Source organism: Macaca thibetana, chromosome 8, assembly GCF_024542745.1.
Source record: "Macaca thibetana thibetana isolate TM-01 chromosome 8, ASM2454274v1, whole genome shotgun sequence".
NCBI classification, from domain to species: Eukaryota; Metazoa; Chordata; class Mammalia; order Primates; family Cercopithecidae; genus Macaca; species Macaca thibetana.
The window spans coordinates 21,686,558-21,703,945 of record NC_065585.1 but is presented as its reverse complement, the minus strand read 5'-3'; the positions used below and the strand labels follow the sequence as shown (position 1 = coordinate 21,703,945).

Here is a 17,388-nt window from a genome sequence, read left to right as displayed (position 1 = left end):
GAAGGAAGGAAGGAAGGAAGGAAGGAAGGGTGGGTCTGAGGTCAGGCATGTGTCACACCTGTAATCCCAGCACTTTGGGAGGGCGAGGCAGGCAGATTGCTTGAGGTCACGAGTTCAAGACTAGCCTGGCCAACATGGCAAAACCTTGTCTCTACTACAAATACAAAAATTAGCCAGGCTTGGTGGCACACGCTTGTAATCCCAGTTACTATGGAGGCTGAGGCAGGAGAACTGCTTGAACCAGCGAGGCAGAGGTTGCAGTGAGCCAAGATTATGGCACTGCACTCCAGCCCTTGCGACGGAGCGGGACTCCGCCTCAAAAATACATAAATAAAAAAGAAAGGTCAGTCTGAGGAGGCGACATTTTAGATGACACATAAAACATGAGAAGGAATCAGCCCTTCAAAAAATTGGCAGAGTTTTCCAGGAATGAGAAGAACAAGTGCAAAGGCCCTGAGGTAGGAAGTCCAAAATAATTGAAAATGCTTCTAGAACTTCAAAGATAGAATTCCCCAGGGAATTCTTATTAAACACACTACACAAAGCCAGGTGTGGTGGTGTGGGCCTGTAGTACCAGCTACTTGGGAGGCTGAAGTGGGAGGATCGCTTGAGCCCGGCAGTTCCAAACCAGTTGGGGGAACATAGTGAGACCCAGTCTCAAAAAATAAAAATAGTCCACCCCTGGCCCGCGCCAGCAGGCTGGCGGCCTTATGTTGGGTCATGGGGTCTCCGGCAGCATGGCGGACTACCTGATGAGCGGCGGCACCGGCTATGTCCCCAAGGACGGGCTCACCGCACAGCAGCTCTTCACCAGGGCCCATGGCCTCACCTAGGAGTTCCTGATTCTCCCAGGATTCAGACTTGATAGCTGATGAGGCAGACCTGACCTCAACCCTCACCCGGAAGATCACGCTGAAGACACCGCTGACCTCTTCCCCCATGGACACTGTGACAGAGGACAACATGGCCATCGCAATGGCTCTGATGGGAGGTATTGGTTTCATTCACCACAACTGCACCCCAGAGTTCCAGGCCAACGAGGTGCGGAAGGTCAAGTTTGAACAGGGCTTCATCACGGACCCCGTGGTGCTGAGACCCTCGCACACTGTGGGTGATGTGCTGGAGGCCAAGATGCGGCATGGCTTCTCCGGCATCCCCATCACTGAGACAGGCACCATGGGCAGCAAGCTGGTGGGCATTGTCACCTCCCGAGACATTGACTTTCTTGCTGAGAAGGACCACACCACCCTCCTCAGTGAGGTGATGATGCCAAGGATCAAGCTGGTGGTGGCTCCAGCAGGAGTGACATTGAAAGAGGCAAATGAGATTCTGCAGCATAGCAAGAAAGGGAAGCTGCCTATCGTCAATGATCATGATGAGCTGGTGGCCATCATTGCCTGCACTGACCTGAAGAAGAACCGAGACTACCCTGTGGCCTCCCAGGATTCCCATTGGCAGCTGCTGTGCGGGGCAGCTGTGGGCACCTGTGAGGATGACAAATACCGCCTGGACCTGCTCACCCAGGCGGGCATCAACGTCATAGTCTTGGACTCGTCCCAAGGGAACTCGGTGTTATCAGATTGCCATGGTGCATTACATCAAACAGAAGTACCCCCATCTCCAGGTGATTGGGGGGAACGTGGTGACAGCAGCCCAGGCCAAGAACCTGACTGACGCTGGTGTGGACAGGCTGCACGTGGGCATGGGCCACGGCTCCCTCTGCATCACCCAGGAAGTGATGGCCTAAGGTTGGCCCCAGGGCACTATTGTGTACAAGGTGGCTGAGCCCAGCGCTTTGGTGTGCTCATCATAGCCGATGGTGGCATCCTGACCACAGGGCACATCAAGGCGCTGGTCCTTGGTGCCTCCACAGTGATGATGGGCTAACTGCTGGCTGCCACCTTGGAGGCCCCCTGTGAGTACTTCTTCTCAGACGGGGTGTGGCTCAAGAAATACTGAGGCACAGGCTCCCTGGATGCCATGGAGAAGAGTAGCAGCAGCCAGAAACGATACTTCAGCAAGGGGGATAAGGTGAAGATCACACAGGGTGTCTTGGGCTCCACCAGGACAAAGGGTCCATTCAGAAGTTCGTGCCCTACCTCATAGCGGGTATGCAGCATGGCTGCCATGATATCAGGGCCTGCAACCTGTCTGTCCTTCAGCCCATGATGTACTCAGGAGAGCTCAAGTTTGAGAAGCGGACCATGTCGGCCCAGATCGAGGGTGGCGTCCACGGCCTGCACTCTTAGGAGAAGCGCTGTACTGAGGACAGCGGTGGAGGCCGAGGTGGTGGAGGGGGCAACCCCCAGTGTCCACCTTTGGGCACAGCCTCCCTCCATCACTGAGTGGTCCACAGATTTGCACTATGGGTTCCCCAGCTCCTTTCCAGGGAGAGAGTGGGGGAAGTTCTGAGGGGTCTGTGGCCCCTCACTGGGCATCCCCTGCAGAGTCAGGACTGCTCCCTGGGCCAGGCTGCTCTGGGAGCCCCCAGAGCCCAGCCAGCCGGGCTCTCAGGCCCTGCGCCTGCCTCAGGTCTTGCTCCAGCCTGCTCCAGCCTGGTCTCCACCCCAGGGGCAGGCAGCCCCTACTGGCTTCTCCTGTAGGGCACCTCCCTGCCCCCAGTCCCCCAGAAAATGGTGCTCTCCTGGCCCTGCCTCTGGCCCACTGCTCCCTCAGCCATGTGGCACTTCTGAGCTCCTGACCTAGGCCAAGGGGAGGTCTCTGTCCCCTTCCTCGACCCTGGGCTACCCTTGGGTCCTGCTCCTCAGGTCACTTCCCTGTCTCTGGCCCCGGGTAGAAGGCTGCCCTGGTCATAGCCGCCTGCCCCTCATTCCTGACTCACCACCGTCCCCAGGTATACCATTCCTGCCCTCTCCTCAGCGGCAGTTGAAGGCTTTAACTTTGCACGCTTTGGGATCACAGTTGCGTCATTGTGTATTAAATAATCAGAATAAATCAAGCAGGTCTCAATGCCAATAATAATAATAATAATAATCAAAATCAACATATTACACACAGCTTCAGGTGCCTTCTCTAAAGAGCCTGATTCCATGGGTCTGCGATAAGGCCTGGAAACTTGCTTTCAGGAAGTCTCCGGTGATTCTTATCCACAGAGTGATTTGTGTCATGCTGTTCTGGAATATGGTGAGGAAAGAGTTGATTGCTAGAGAAGTAGCAATACAAGGGTATGCATAGGCCAGATGGCGCGCTTCAAGAGCACAGTAGAGAGGGGTGGTGTTGTTTTGAGAAAGGATCTCACTCTGTCACCCAGGCTGGAGTGTAGTGGCAGGATTTTGGCTCACTGCAACCTCCACCTCCTAGGCTCTAGAGATTCTCCCACCTCAGCCTCCAAGTAGCTGGGAGTAGCTGGGACTATAGGGGCACACCTCTGCTCCCAGCTAATTTTTTGTATTTTTCGTGGAGACGGGGTTTTGCCATGTTGCCCAGGCTGGTCTCGAACTCCTGAGCTCAGGTGATCTGCCCACTTAGGCCTCCCAAAGTGGTGGGATTACAGGCGTGAGCCACTGCGCCCAGCCAGGAGGGTTTTCTTTTTTTTTAAAGCATTTGATTTACTTTAGAGACAGGGTCTCCCTGCGTTGCCCAGGCTGCAGTGCAGTGGCTATTCACAGGCGCAATCACAGCTTGCTACAACCTCGAACTCCTGGATTCAACCGATCCTCCCACCTCAGCCTCCTGAGTAGCTGGGACTACAGGCAAGCGCCACCACGCCAGGATGGGAGTGTGGTTTTGATCTATTTGCAAAGAGCAACTGTGAAAGGACAGCAAAGGCAAGAAGTCACATGATTCGCTCTTTGGTGCGAATGATTGGAAGCAGCAAGAACAGATGTAGAATGAAAAACTAGAAGGTTACTGCACTGTCCTGGTGAGAGAAGATGGTGGCCTGGACTAGTAGCAGTGAGCAGAAGTGAAATGGACACAGATGGGGGGATCTATTTCAGATCACAGCCTACAGAAGATCCTGCCTGCCTTCAGCAGAAGGACTTTGTCTAGGTGTGCTGTTGACATAAAGTGACCTTGTGAGGCCATCCACAGGAAGCCACACCAGCAGGAGGCTATTTTAGCTGGTCAGAGCTGAGCAGACTAAAAAGGCAACACGCTTTACAGTGATTATTTTAGACACCCGCTACAATCAGAGGTAACTCTCTTCCCTGGGCTAGACCAATTAGGAGTTATTAACTTTTCTACTTATATTGTATTTATTTTTCAAGATGTAGTATATTCATACGGTTATGTTTTAAGTTACAAAGGAGCATATGGATTAAGTCTCCTTCATACGCCCGTTTGCTAGCCATCTTGTCACCCTTCCCATTAACAACCAAAGTTATTCATTTCTTGGGTATCCTTCCAGAGATCATCTATACCAGGCATGTTCATTTCCTGAGGCTGCCGCAACAACTTACCAAAAACTTGGTAGCTTAAAACAACAGAAATTTGTTCTCTGATGGTTCAGGAGGCCAGAAATCCAAAACCAAGGTGTTGGCCATGTTGCTTCCTTCTGGGGGCTCTGCGTAAGAAACTATTCCATGCCTGTCTCCCAGCTGCTGGTGTCTGTTGACAACTTTTGGAGTTTCTTGGCTTGTAGGAGTGTAAGTCCACACTCTGCTTTCACCATCATATGTCCTTCTTTCCTGTCTTTTTGTGCTTGTACTCAAATCTCTCCCCACTTTCTTTTTTTTTTTTTTTTTTTTTTTTTGAAATGGAGTCTCACTCTGTCGCCCAGGCTGGGGTGCAATGGCGTGATCTCAGCTCACTGCAACCTCAGCTTCCTGGGTTCAAGCGATTCTCCTGCCTCAGCCTCCAGAGTAGCTGGGATTACAGGCACCTGCCACCACGCCCGGCTAATTTTTGTATTTTTAGTAGAGACGGGGTTTCACCATCTTGGCCAGGCTGGTCTTGAACTCCTGACCTTATGATCCACCTGCCTTGGCCTCCCAAAGTGTTGGAATTACAGGCATGAGCCACCGCACTCAGCACCCCCTTTCTCTTATAAGGACATCAGTCATTAAACTATTTAGATCACACCCTAAATCCAGGATGATCTCATTTTGAGATCTTAGTTATATCTGCAAAGATCCTGTTTCCAAATCAGATCACATTGACAGATAAGAGGGGGGTTAGGACTTGAATATATCTTTTTGGAGCCACTATTTAACCTACTACTTTAGGGACTGGCAAACTTTTTCTGTAAATAGCCAGAGAGTAAATATTCTAGGTTTTGTGGATGGTATGATATTTGTAGCAATTACTCAATCCCATAGTAGTGAAAAAGTGGCCACATACAATATAGACACAAATGGGCATGATTGTGTTTCAATAACACTTTATTTACAAAAACTGGTCTCAGGATGTATCTGGCCCAAAGAGGTCATAGTTTTCTTTTTCTTTCTTTCTTTCTTTCTTTTTTTTTTTTGAGACACAGTTTCTCTCTTGTTGCCCAGGCTGGAGTGCAATGGTGCGACCTCAGCTCACTGCAACCTCCGCCTCCCAGGCTTCTGCCTCAGCCTCCCGAGTAGCTGGGATTACAGGCAAGCATCATCACGCCTGGCTTTTTTTTTTTTTTCTTTGTATTTTTATAGAGACAGAGTTTCACCATATTGGCCAAACTAGTCTCCAACTCCTGAGCTCAGATGATCTGCCCACCTCGGCCTCCCAAAGTGTGGGATTACAGACATGAACCACCACATCCGGCTAGTTTTCTAACCTCTGATTTATACTATATAAGTAAGTATGAGAGCATGTGTTTGCATGGGTATTCGTTTCCACCTTGTTTACACAAATGTAGCATACTGTACACTCTGTTCTGTACTGTGCTGCTTTATCTAAGTCTTAGTGATCTTTCCCTGTGAGTACATAAAGAACTTCCTCCGTATGTTCAGCAACATCATAGTCCACTTTGTGGACACACCGTATTTTATTTAAGCAGACCTTTCTTGCCGAACATTTGTTTCTGTTCTCTTGCTATTGCATAACTGCTATGAATAAATAGGTTCAAATATCACTTCTACATTGTATCTGTAGAATAAATTTCTAGAACTGCAATGGCTAGGTCAAAAACTATGTACAACAACTAGATGCAATAATATGAATAAATCTTGCAAACAGAATATTAAGCAAAAGGAGCCTGATTTTTAAAATGTATAATTCCTTTCATATTAAGCAGAAACACAGATAAAACTAACTTTTGCTGTTAGAAGTCAGAATATTGATTATTCTTGGGGTTGTCAAACATGAAGGCAGGCGGGGCTCAGTGGCTTATGCCTGTAATCCCAGCACTTTGGAAGGCTGAGGCGGGTGGATCACTTGACGCCAGGAGTTCGAGACCAGCCTGGTCAACATAGTGAAACTGTTTCTACTAAAAATACAAAAATTAGGCCGGGCGCGGTGGCTCAAGCCTGTAATCCCAGCACTTTGGGAGGCCGAGATGGGCGGATCACGAGGTCAGGAGATCGAGACCATCCTGGCTAACACGGTGAAACCCCGTCTCTACTAAAAAATTCAAAAAATTAGCCGGGCGAGGTTGCGGGCGCCTGTAGTCCCAGCTACTCGGGAGGCTGAGGCAGGAGAATGGCGGGAACCCAGGAGGCGGAGCTTGCAGTGAGCTGAGATCCGGCCACTGCACTCCAGCCTACGGGACAGAGCAAAACTCCATCTCAAAAAAAAAAAAAAAAAGCCGGGCGCGGTGGCTCAAGCCTGTAATCCCAGCACTGGGTGACAGAGCGAGACTCCGTCTTTAAAAAAAAAAAAAAAAAAAAAAAAAAAAAAAAAAAAAATTAGTTGGGTGTGGTGGCACACGCCTATAATCCCAGCTACCTGGGAGCCTGAAGCAAGAGAATTGCTTGAAACTGGGAGGCAGAGGTTGCAGTGAGCTGAGAAGATCGCCACCACGGCACCCCAGCCTGGGGGACAGAGCGAGACTCTGTCTCAAAGAAAAAAAAAAAGAAAAAAAAAGTTAAAAAAACAAACAAAAAAAAACAACTAAGCAAACCAATCAAAATTCCAGAACACTAACAGATGGTCAGCCAAAAGCTTTTCTCTATCCCTTTATTCTCTCTTTATAATATTAAACATTAAGGAATTACCACACTGGGGCCAGGTGTGGTGGCTTTAGCCCTCCCAACATTTTGGGAGGCCAAGGTAGGAGGATCCTTTGAGGTCAGAGGTTCAAGACCAGCCTGGGCAACATGGCAAAGCCCCATCTCTACGCAAAATACAAAAATTAGCTGAGTGTGGTGGTGCACGCCAGTACTCTCGGCTGCTTGGGAGACTGAGTCAGGAGGATCACTTGAGCCTGGGAGGTGGAGGCTGCAGTGAGCCAAGATCTTGCCACTGCACTTTAGCCTGGGTGATAGAGTGAGACCCTGTCTCAAAAATAAAAAATAAAAAATAAAATTACCACACTGGCTTCAGCTTTTGGTTGGATTAGAGAGTTGAACTGTGCCCTCATAAAGGATATAAACCTCCCCTTGTGAATGTGATCTGATTTGGAAATAGGATCTTTGCAGATGTAATTAAAATCTCAACATGAGATTATTCTGGTTTATGGTCAACCCTAAATCCAGTGACTAGTGTTCTTATAAGGGAAAGGATAGAGAGATTGGTGCATACAGACACAGAGAAGGCAGTGATGTGAAGACAGGCAGAGATTGCAGTGATGCGTTTATAAGCCAAGAAATGCCAATGTTTGCCAGCAACCACCAGAAGCCAGGAGAGAAGCATGGAACAGATTCTTCCTCCAAATCTCCAGAAAGAATCAACTTGGCTGACGCTTTGATTTCAGACTTCTGGACTCTTGAACTGTGAGAGAATACATTCCTGGTTTTTAAAGGTTACCAAGTTTGTGGTAATGTGTTACATATAGCAGCCCTGGGAAATGTATATAGTACAGTTGGTCTGGGATTGGTCTTCTGTTGGTGACCAATTTTATCTTTCCTAATCTTAACTATTCTAGTTAGGAGTGACTTGATTTAGGGGGGAAAAGAAAAGGCAGTAGAGGCTGGGTGTGGTGGCTCACACCTGCAATCCCAGCACTTTGGGAGGCTGAGGCAGGTGGATCATCTGAGGTCAGGAGTTCAAGACCAGCTGGGCCAACATGGTAAAACCCCATCTCTACTAAAAATACAAGAATTAGCTGGGTGTGGTGGTGGGCGCCTGTAGTCCCAGCACTTTGGGAGGCCGAGGCAGGTGAATCACTTGAGATTCAGGAGGTACTCACTTGAGCTACTCAGGAGGCTGAGGCAGGAGAATTGCTTGAACCCAGGAGGCAGAGGTTGCAGTGAGCCGAGATTGCGCCACTGCACTCCAGCCTGGGCAATGGAGTGAGACTCCATCTCAAAAACAAAAACAAAAACAAAAACAAAAACGGAGGTTCTTGTTGGCAACCCCTGACTGCTTCAAAAAGACTCAAGTGTTCTTACTTCACGTGCCACAGAAAAGAGGCTCAGGTAAGAGCTAATCATGATTCCACTACCTCATTTGGGATGAGGTCATAAGTGGGTCCCTCTCTGTTCTTTGGTAGCAAAATTAGAAAGTATACATTAGTTTGGATGGGGATTTCTTTCAGGAATATTGCAAATGTGAGCTTACTTAAATTGTATACCGAAGCTTATTGATTTCCCACAAGAGAGGAAAAAACATTAATTGAATGGAGGTGGGGAGACATTATTGACATTTGCCATATATTAGCTATTCTATTCCATGTTTAGCTATATCCCAGATTCGCCTTCTATCTGGGAGATTTTTCTCTTTGGGTGGGTTTGGTTGAGGCAGGGCCCAGTCTCCTTCTGTGGAAATCCTACAGGGAAATACACTTCATTTCCCTGGAAACCTGGCAATGAGGACTCAGGCATGTGACCTTGGACCAGCCAATGGGCTGCTCCTATCTGAGGCATTTATTGCCTCTGGGAGGAATGACCCAAAGATGCGGGGATAGAGATTATTCCTGGTGGCAGAGCAAAGGATACAGAGGCATGGCATTATTAGAAAAGGGTGGTTTCTCTTTTCTTTTTGAGATGGAGTTTGACTCTTGTCGCCCAGGCTGGAGTGCAATGGCACATTCTCAGCTCACTGAAACCTCTGCCTCCAGGGTTCAAGCGATTCTCCTGCCTCAGCCTCCCAAGTAGCTGGGATTACAGGTGCCTGCCACCACTCCTGGCTACTTTTTGTATTTTTAGTAGAGACAGGGTTTCACCGTGTTGGCCAGGCTGGTCTCAAACTCCTGACCTCAGGTGATCCACCGGCCTCGGCCTCCCAAAGTGCTGGGATTACAGGCGTGAGCCACCACGCCCGGCCTCCTTCTTTTTTAAAAAAAGACAAGGTGTTTCTCTGTTGCCTACACTGGAGCCCACTGGTGCAATCATAACTCACTGTAACTTCAAACTCCTGGGCTCAAGAGATCCTCCTGCCTCAGCTTCCTGGGTGGTTAGGACTACAGGCATATGCCAAATGGTGGCATCTTAACCAACTGTTTCTTAAATGTTTGGAGCATTATCTCAGTGTAACCTGGGCTGTGCTTCCTCTCCTCTAAGTCACACCCAAATTCTCGCCTCCTCAACCTTCCAGTAAACCTTTCTTTCCGCTTAAGTTAGCCAGAAATGCTTTCTGTTGTTTGCAACCAAGAACAGTGACTGGTGGCTGGGCATGGTGGCTCACACCTGTAATCCCAACATTTGGGAGGCCGAAGCAGGTGAATCACCTAAAGTTAGGAGTTCAAGACCAGCTTGACCAGCGTGGTGAAACCCCATCTCTAATAAAGATACAAAAAAAAAAAATTAGCTGGGCATGGTGGTGGGCACCTGTAATTCCAGCTACTCGGGAGCCTGAGGCAGGAGAATTGCTTGAACCTGGGAGGCAGAGGTTGCAGTCGGCTGAGACTGCCTCACTGCAGTCCAGCCTGGGCAACAGAGTGAGACTCCGTCTCAAAAAAAAAAAAAAAGGAACACTGGTGTGAGACCTCAAGCTGCAAGAGGAATTTTACCAGTATTTTTAGAAAAGACACCCATAAAACCAATGGTGGAAGGCCACGTGAGGCAGATACCCTTTTCAGATTTGGGGGTTGGAGGATCAGGAGAGAAAGAGGAAGGGAACAGGAAGTGAGAAGGGAAGATATATTCTTTGCTTTTTGTTTTTTTGTTTTTTTCTGAGACGCAGTTTTGTTCTTGTCGCCCAGGCTAGAGTGCAATGGCGCAATCTCGGCTCATTACAACTTCTGCCTCCTGGGTTCAAGCAATTCTCCTGCCTTAGGCTCCCGAGTAGCTGGGATTACAGGCGCCCACCACCACACGTGGCTAATTTTTTGTATTTTTAGTGGAGATGGGTTTCACCATGTTGGTCAGTCTGGTCTTAAACTCCTGACCTCAGGTGATCCACCAGCTTCGGCCTCCCAAAGTGCTGGGATTACAGACGTGAGCCACCGCGCCTGGCCTGGAAAATATATTCTTTTTTTTTTTTTTTTTTTTTTTTTTGAGACAGAGTCCCTCTCTATCACCCAGGCTGCAGTGCCATGGTACCATCTCAGCTCACTGCAACCTCCGCCTCCCAAGTTCAAGCGATTCTCATGGCTCAGCCTCCCCAGTAGCTGGGACTACAGGCGTGTACCACCACGCCTGGCTAATTTTTGTATTTTTAGTAGAGATGGGGTTTCACTGTGTTGGCCAGGCTCGTCTCTAACTCCTGATCTCAGGTGATCCACTCGCCTCTGCCTCCCAAAGTGCTGGGGTTACAGGCGTGAGCCACGGCGCCCTGCTGATATATTCTTACAATGTGGTTTTCAAACCTTACCTCTCTATTGACCTCTCCTGAACGTATATAGTTCAATTTCTCAGTTTTCCCATGTAAGGTATGGTACACAGCAGTTAATCTAATACCACAAGTATGGACCTGCTTTCCACCCCAATCTCTTTCAGATTGGTCTTTTATTGTGTTTCAACCCAGCCAACTTCCCACCCCCAGCAATAAGGACTCTACCCTCTGAGTTCACATAGTACCTTGCTGCCATAGCACAAACTGCTTTGTACTGACATGATCGCTTTAACTTGGGAAAATAGTATAATGCAAATCAGATAAATGCAAATTAAAATAAGTGGGAATGTCAGAGTTTTGGTTGTTTTGTTTTGCCAAATTGTTTTTCTTTTGAGACAGGGTCTCGCTCTGTCACACAGGCTGGAGTGCGGTGGCTGACTCATACCTCTTTGCAGCCTTGATCGCCTGGGCTCAGGTGATCCTTCTGCCTCAGTCTCCCAAAGTGCTGGGATTACAAGCTTGAGCTACTACACCCATTCTAGTTTTTGTTTTTTAATAATAATCCTTGGCTGGGCACGGGGGCTCACGTCTGTAATCCCAGCACTTTGGGAGGCTGAGGTGGGTGGATCACCTGGGGTGGGTTTAGTTTTGTACTAAAAATACAAAAATTAGCTGGGTGTCATAGTACACACCTGTAGTCCCAGCTACTCGGGAGGCTGAGGGAGGAGAACTGCTTGAACCTGGGAGGTGGAGGTTGCAGTGAGCCAAGATTGCACCACTAGACTCCAGCCTAGTGACAGAGTAAGACTCTGTCTCAAAAAAAAAAAAAAAAAAAAAAAAAAAAAAAAAGCATTAAAAGCACATCCTTCCAAAAAAAAGGTTAAAAAAACCCTTAAAGCTCAGTGTACTGTGTGCTATAGATTCCCTGGACCTCCTTTTACATGTCTGTGGTCTTTCTTATAATTTCCTTTGTTATTTATCTCTCTTCTAAATACTTGCCCTTTAATATCTTAATTTCACTAGATACAGGCTTCTTTGAGTAGCATCTCATATTTCTTCCTTAACCAGATCATTGGAGTTTGTAGGTCAGAATCTGGTTCTCAGTACCTCCTAGTCTTCTGAAACCATATCCCTTTTTATAGTTTCTATTGTAGGATCATATTTTTTATCTATTTATTTATATTTTTAGCAGAATTTTGCTCTTGTTGCCCAGGCTGGACTGCGATGGCGCCCTCTCAGCTCACTGCAACCTCCACCTCCCAGGTTCAAGAGATTCTCCTGCCTCAGCCTCCCGAGTAGCTGGGATTATGGGCATGCACCACCACGCCTGGCTAATTTCATGTTTTTAGTAGAGACAGGGGTTTCTCCATGTTGGTCAGGCTGGTCTCGAACTCCTGACCTCAAGTGATCCACCCGCCTTGGCCTCCCAAAGTGCTGGGATTACAGGCGTGAGCCACTGCGCCCGGCCTCTATGTTTTTTACGATCTATTTTTTTCAATCTAAAAAGTAATTCCTGCTTATAAGAGAAAGTTTAGAAACAGGAAAAAAAAAGCACAATATGGCAGTTTAGAAACTGCTGGTTATCTCTCAGTGTGCATTCTCCCCTTCTTCCTTGAGACACTCAAATAATACCTGCACTGCTCAGAATAAACTGTATGTTTCCTGATCTCCTTTACACCTGGATGTGATCACGTGAGCATCTTTTGGTCAGTGGAATGTGAGCAGCGTGATGTGTACAACTTGCAGATTTTGTCCTTGAACCTCCCACTACTCCTTTTCCCTGGTCTTACCAGTCAGAATGCAATCAGCAGGTAAGGTGGCAAGCCATCTTCAGCCACGCAGACTAGGGCATCACTCTAGTTATGGGCCCCAATAAGACATCAGGAGCCTGGGTAACAGATATTGCAGAGACACTATATCAGCTCTGGAATGTATATGCTCAGGCTGTGGCATGAGAGATGCATTTGTATCTCATTTAAGTCACTAATATTTTTGGGTTTCTTTGTTACAGCAATGTCACCTATATTTTAATTAATAAAAATATCAATTCAACAAGGATTTATGCCAGCTACAATGCTTATACCCTGCTCAGAGCTATGTGAGGATAATAATCATCACTGCAAATTTATGTAGTTTCTTTTTAAATTACTTATTTATTTTTTAAGAGATGAGGGTCTCACTCTGTTGCCCAGGCCAGACTGCAGTGGTGCAATCATAGTTCACTGCAGCCTCAAACTCCTGGGCTCAAGCAATTCTTTTGCTTCAGCCTCCTGGGTACCTAGGACTACAGGTACCACCATGCCTGGCTAATTAAAATTTTTTTTTTTTTTTGTAGAGACAGGGTCTTGCTGTGTTGCCTACATTGGTCTCAAACTGACCTCAAGCGATCCTCCAGCCTTGGTCTCCCAAAGTTCTAGGATTACAGGGGTGAGCCACTACACCCGGCCTATGTAGTTGTTTATTACACAGGGTACTGAGAACTGCAGAACTCTCAGCACAACTCGGTTCCAAATCCCTGCACTAACAGACTTGACCAAACTCTAGCATGGCTTCTAGCAGTATAAGGCTATGTCAGCCTTCTCCCCCAGACCCCCATTAAAATGCCTGCCTAAGAAAGCTCAAAGCTGCCAGGAAAATTTACTATTTGTTGTTGCCAGTACCTGATGATAGGCCCCTGACCTCCTTTTCTTAGAGCATTTACTAAAAGGGCTTAGAATTGTAAATATGTATTACTTACAACTCAGAAGTCCTTCTCAAGGACTTAGAGAGCCATTCCTTTGAAATGTAATCATCAGGAAGGATAGGGCCTTGGACTCCCAGTCTCTGTGGGAGGATACAATCATAACTTAGATAACTGCCAGCTAGCAGACACGGCTGGCCTAATGGTATTTACACTGACCAACCCTTTGTAATTTTCACTTCCCTGGCTCTACTGAGTGCTGCCCCCCACAGCTCCTCCCTGCTGCCTCATTCTCCTTTTGAAATGCCCAAATCACCTCTGCACAATTGGAATGGAGCTCAGCTCTTCCCCCTACCGTCAATAGTTGCTGAATAAAATCTGTTTTTATCGCTTTGACTGATGTTCAACGACTGTGTTTATTTTTGACAGTACCTATGTTGTGCCAGACACTATGCTAAGTGTTTTGCAGAGATTATTTAATTTTCACTGCAGCACCCATTAGATAAGCACTCTACTATTATTATCCTCATTTTGCAAAAAAACTGACACTTAGAAATCCTAGTGTTACTTATCCAAGGTCACTCAGGTTAGTAAGGAGCCAAGATAAGATTCGAGTGTGTTTCTGACTCCAGCACTATTTATATTATTTTACCTCTCAGGACCCGTGCCCTGGAAGAGCTCATGGCAGAGGTAGAGACAGATTGAGTTGCCGAGCATGCTACTGCTGTTCAAGACATATGAACAAAAAGTTGTGATAAAACAGGAAAAAAAAAAAGCTGCAGGAAGATGGAGGCCAACAATAAACTCATCCTGGGAAAAGCTGCAAATAAGGCATGCGAAAGAGTGCATCAGACAGAGTGTACGTACATCTTGTGCAAAGGCTTGGTGTATCAAAGGAAGAATAAGACACTCAGAGACAAGAGTATGGCGGTGGGGGCCGAGGCGGGTGGATCACTTGAGGTCAGGAATTTGAGATCAGCCTGGCCAACATGGTGAAACCCCGCCTCTACAAAAAAATACAAAAAATTAGCTGAGGTGGTGGGGGCGAAGGTTGCAGTGAATCGAGATTGCACCACTGCACTTCAGCCTGGAAAACAGAGTGAGACTCTATCTCAAAAAAAAAAAAAAAAAAAAAAAAAAAAAATATATATATATATATATATATATATAGGGTATGTGGGAAATAATGAAATCAGATTTTTTTAACCAAAAATAGTTGCTAACATTTATATTATATGCCACCAACTATTCTAAGTGCTCAACTAATCCTCATAATGACCCTATGAGATAGTAGCATTATCATTAACTTCATTTTACAAATGAGGAAACTGAGACACAGAAGAGTGAAGTAACTTTGTCCAAGGTCACCCAACCGGCAAGCTGTAGTGTGATAACCCTACCTTGTTTTAACCTGAGTGACTCTCTCCTAGCAGAGAGAGCCAGACAGACTCCATTTTAGTTTCTTCACTTGCAGTCCCCTTTATCCCCCTTAAGGGAATAACTAGCGTAAACTGACTCCAAGCACTTTCAGGAATGCACCTGCTGATAAGATATTGGGTCAGGCTGTACCAGCTGCTCCTGGGAATGTGCTCTGTGGAAGGCACTTAAAAGCCCCTGCATTTATCTCTTAGTGATAGTTTAAGCCCCTGCACCTGGAACTGTTTACTTTTTTGTAACTGCTTCTATAACCAATTAATTTTTTTAAAACTTTTTGCCAATTCTGCTTCTGTAAAATTGTTTCAGTTAACCCCCACTCCCCTACTGAGACCGTAGTATAAAAGAGAATCTAGCCCTTTCTTCGGGGCCGAGAGAATTTTGAGCGTTAGCTGTCTCCAAGTTGCTGGCTAATAAAGGACTCCATAATTTCTCTCAAAGTGCAGCGTTTCTCTATAACTCGCTTGGTTACAACAGTAGAACCTACCCAGCCTGGCTTCAAAGTCCTGTAGTAAGTAGTCTGTGCCCACTCAGGATAAGAAACTATACAGTAGGTCAAGCAAGGGAAGTTAAATGTAAAGAACTATTAATTATGTTAGCTGCACACGGTGGCGCGTGCCCACGGTCTCAGCTACTCAGGAGGCTGAGACGGGAGGACCACTTGAGCCCAGGAGTTTGAGGCTGCAGTAAGCTATGATTGCGCCACTGCACTCCAGCCAGGGTGACAGAGGGAGACCCTGTCCACCCCCCAAAAAATTTATTAACTATGATAAAGGCATAACTACAACATATAAGGAAAATCTATTCAGTACCTTACTGTATAGAGGGAAGTTAGGGAGAACCCTGGTTTTTGTGTCAAGAGGCTGAATAAAGGTTATTGCCAGGCTAAAACTGCAAGGTTAGGGAGGGACCATGTTCTGAGTCTGGGGCTGGGGCAGACACCACAAGGATGTTCTCACCACCATACCCGTCCCACTCACTTTAAATGCAGCATTTAGACCATTTACATTCAATGTTAGTATTGAGTTGTGAGGTACCATTCCATTCATCATGCTTTGTTGCCTGTATGCCTTTTTTTTGTTTTTGCTTTTTAAATTGTATTTTTGTTTTATAGGTCCTGTGTGATTTATGCTTTAAAGAGGTTCTGTTTTGATGTGTTTCCAGGACTTGTCTCAAGATTTAGAGCTCCTTTTAGCAGTTCTTGTAGTGGTGGCTTGGTAGTGGCGAATTCTCTCACCATTTGTCTGAAAAAGACTGTATCTTTCCTTCCTATATGATGCTTAGTTTCACTGGATACAAAATTCTTGGCTGGTAATTGTTTTGTTTGAGGAGGTTAAAGATACGGCCCCAATTCCTTCTAGCTTATAGGGCTTCCCACTCTAAAGGAGAAATGTTTAACAGAGTTGCTATATAGCATAGAGGCTATGTGGAAGTTTGTATTAGGAGCTGAGAGGCAATAAAATTGGTAATTGACACAGGAACTGGGCTCAAAGTCTTTAGGATTTATCGGCTTTGGGACTCAAGAGATTGGAAAATCAGACTGTGGATGGCTAAAATCAATGTAAACATCTCAGTTTTTATAATGGGAAGTACCCTGATTAGCTAGTTATCCTCATTGCAAATATAAACAATTCAGAAGACTGTAAAGTGTAAAGTCCTTGAAACTGAAAGTCCCTGATATTAATACTATTCATTCACCATAGATAAATTCTATTTTTTTTCTTTTTTTGAGACGGAGTCTTGCTCTGTCGACCAGGCTGGAGTGCAATGGCACTATCTTGGCTTACTGCAACCTCCGCCTCCCGGGTTCAAACGATTCTCCTGCCTCAGCCTCCCGAGTGTCTGGGACTACAGGCGCGCGCCTCCACGCCCAGCTAATTTTTGTATTTTTAGTAGAGACGGGGTTTCACCATTTTGGCCAGGCTGGTCTCGAACTCCTGACCTCGTGATCCACCCGCCTCGGCCTTACCAAGTGCTAGGATTACAGGCCTGAGCCACGGCGCCCGGCCCTAAATACTATTTTAACAATATGGTGTCTTTTCTTCCAGACTGCCAGTAAATGAACAAACACATGATTAACACAAAAAGGATACCATATGGACTCTTTAAACTTTTTTTTTCAAATTTACTATATCAGGGAATTAATATATCTTTTCGAGCCAATAGATATAGGTCTTCCAATTTAAAAGATTAAGTTACAATAGAGTGAGATTTGGGGTGCTATCCCTTTCGGAAAGCGTCCTCGATGCGGTCATATTGGAATTAACCTCCACTCCCCTCCTCTTCTCTGGGCTCCCGCGGACTCCAGGCTGAGTGCTGAAGTGTGGATTTTCACACCCAAACCTCTGTTATTTCAGTGTCTCACCTGGCTTCTCCACAGCGCAGAAGCTCAGCCCCAGGTTGGAAGAGCCTCCCCGGGAGATTCACAGCGAAGCGCTATTCAGGGCCTAACTCCAAGCCCAAACCTAGCTCCACCCTAAGCCGCCGCCAAAGACCCCTCTTCTCCCAAACCTCAC

The 17,388-nt window shown here is 46.5% G+C and overlaps 1 pseudogene; it reads left to right on the top strand.

Annotated features, from left to right (window-relative positions):
• Positions 1-737: 737 nt before the first annotated feature.
• Positions 738-1,747, top strand: LOC126961316 (inosine-5'-monophosphate dehydrogenase 1-like; annotated as a pseudogene).
• Positions 1,748-17,388: the final 15,641 nt, after the last annotated feature.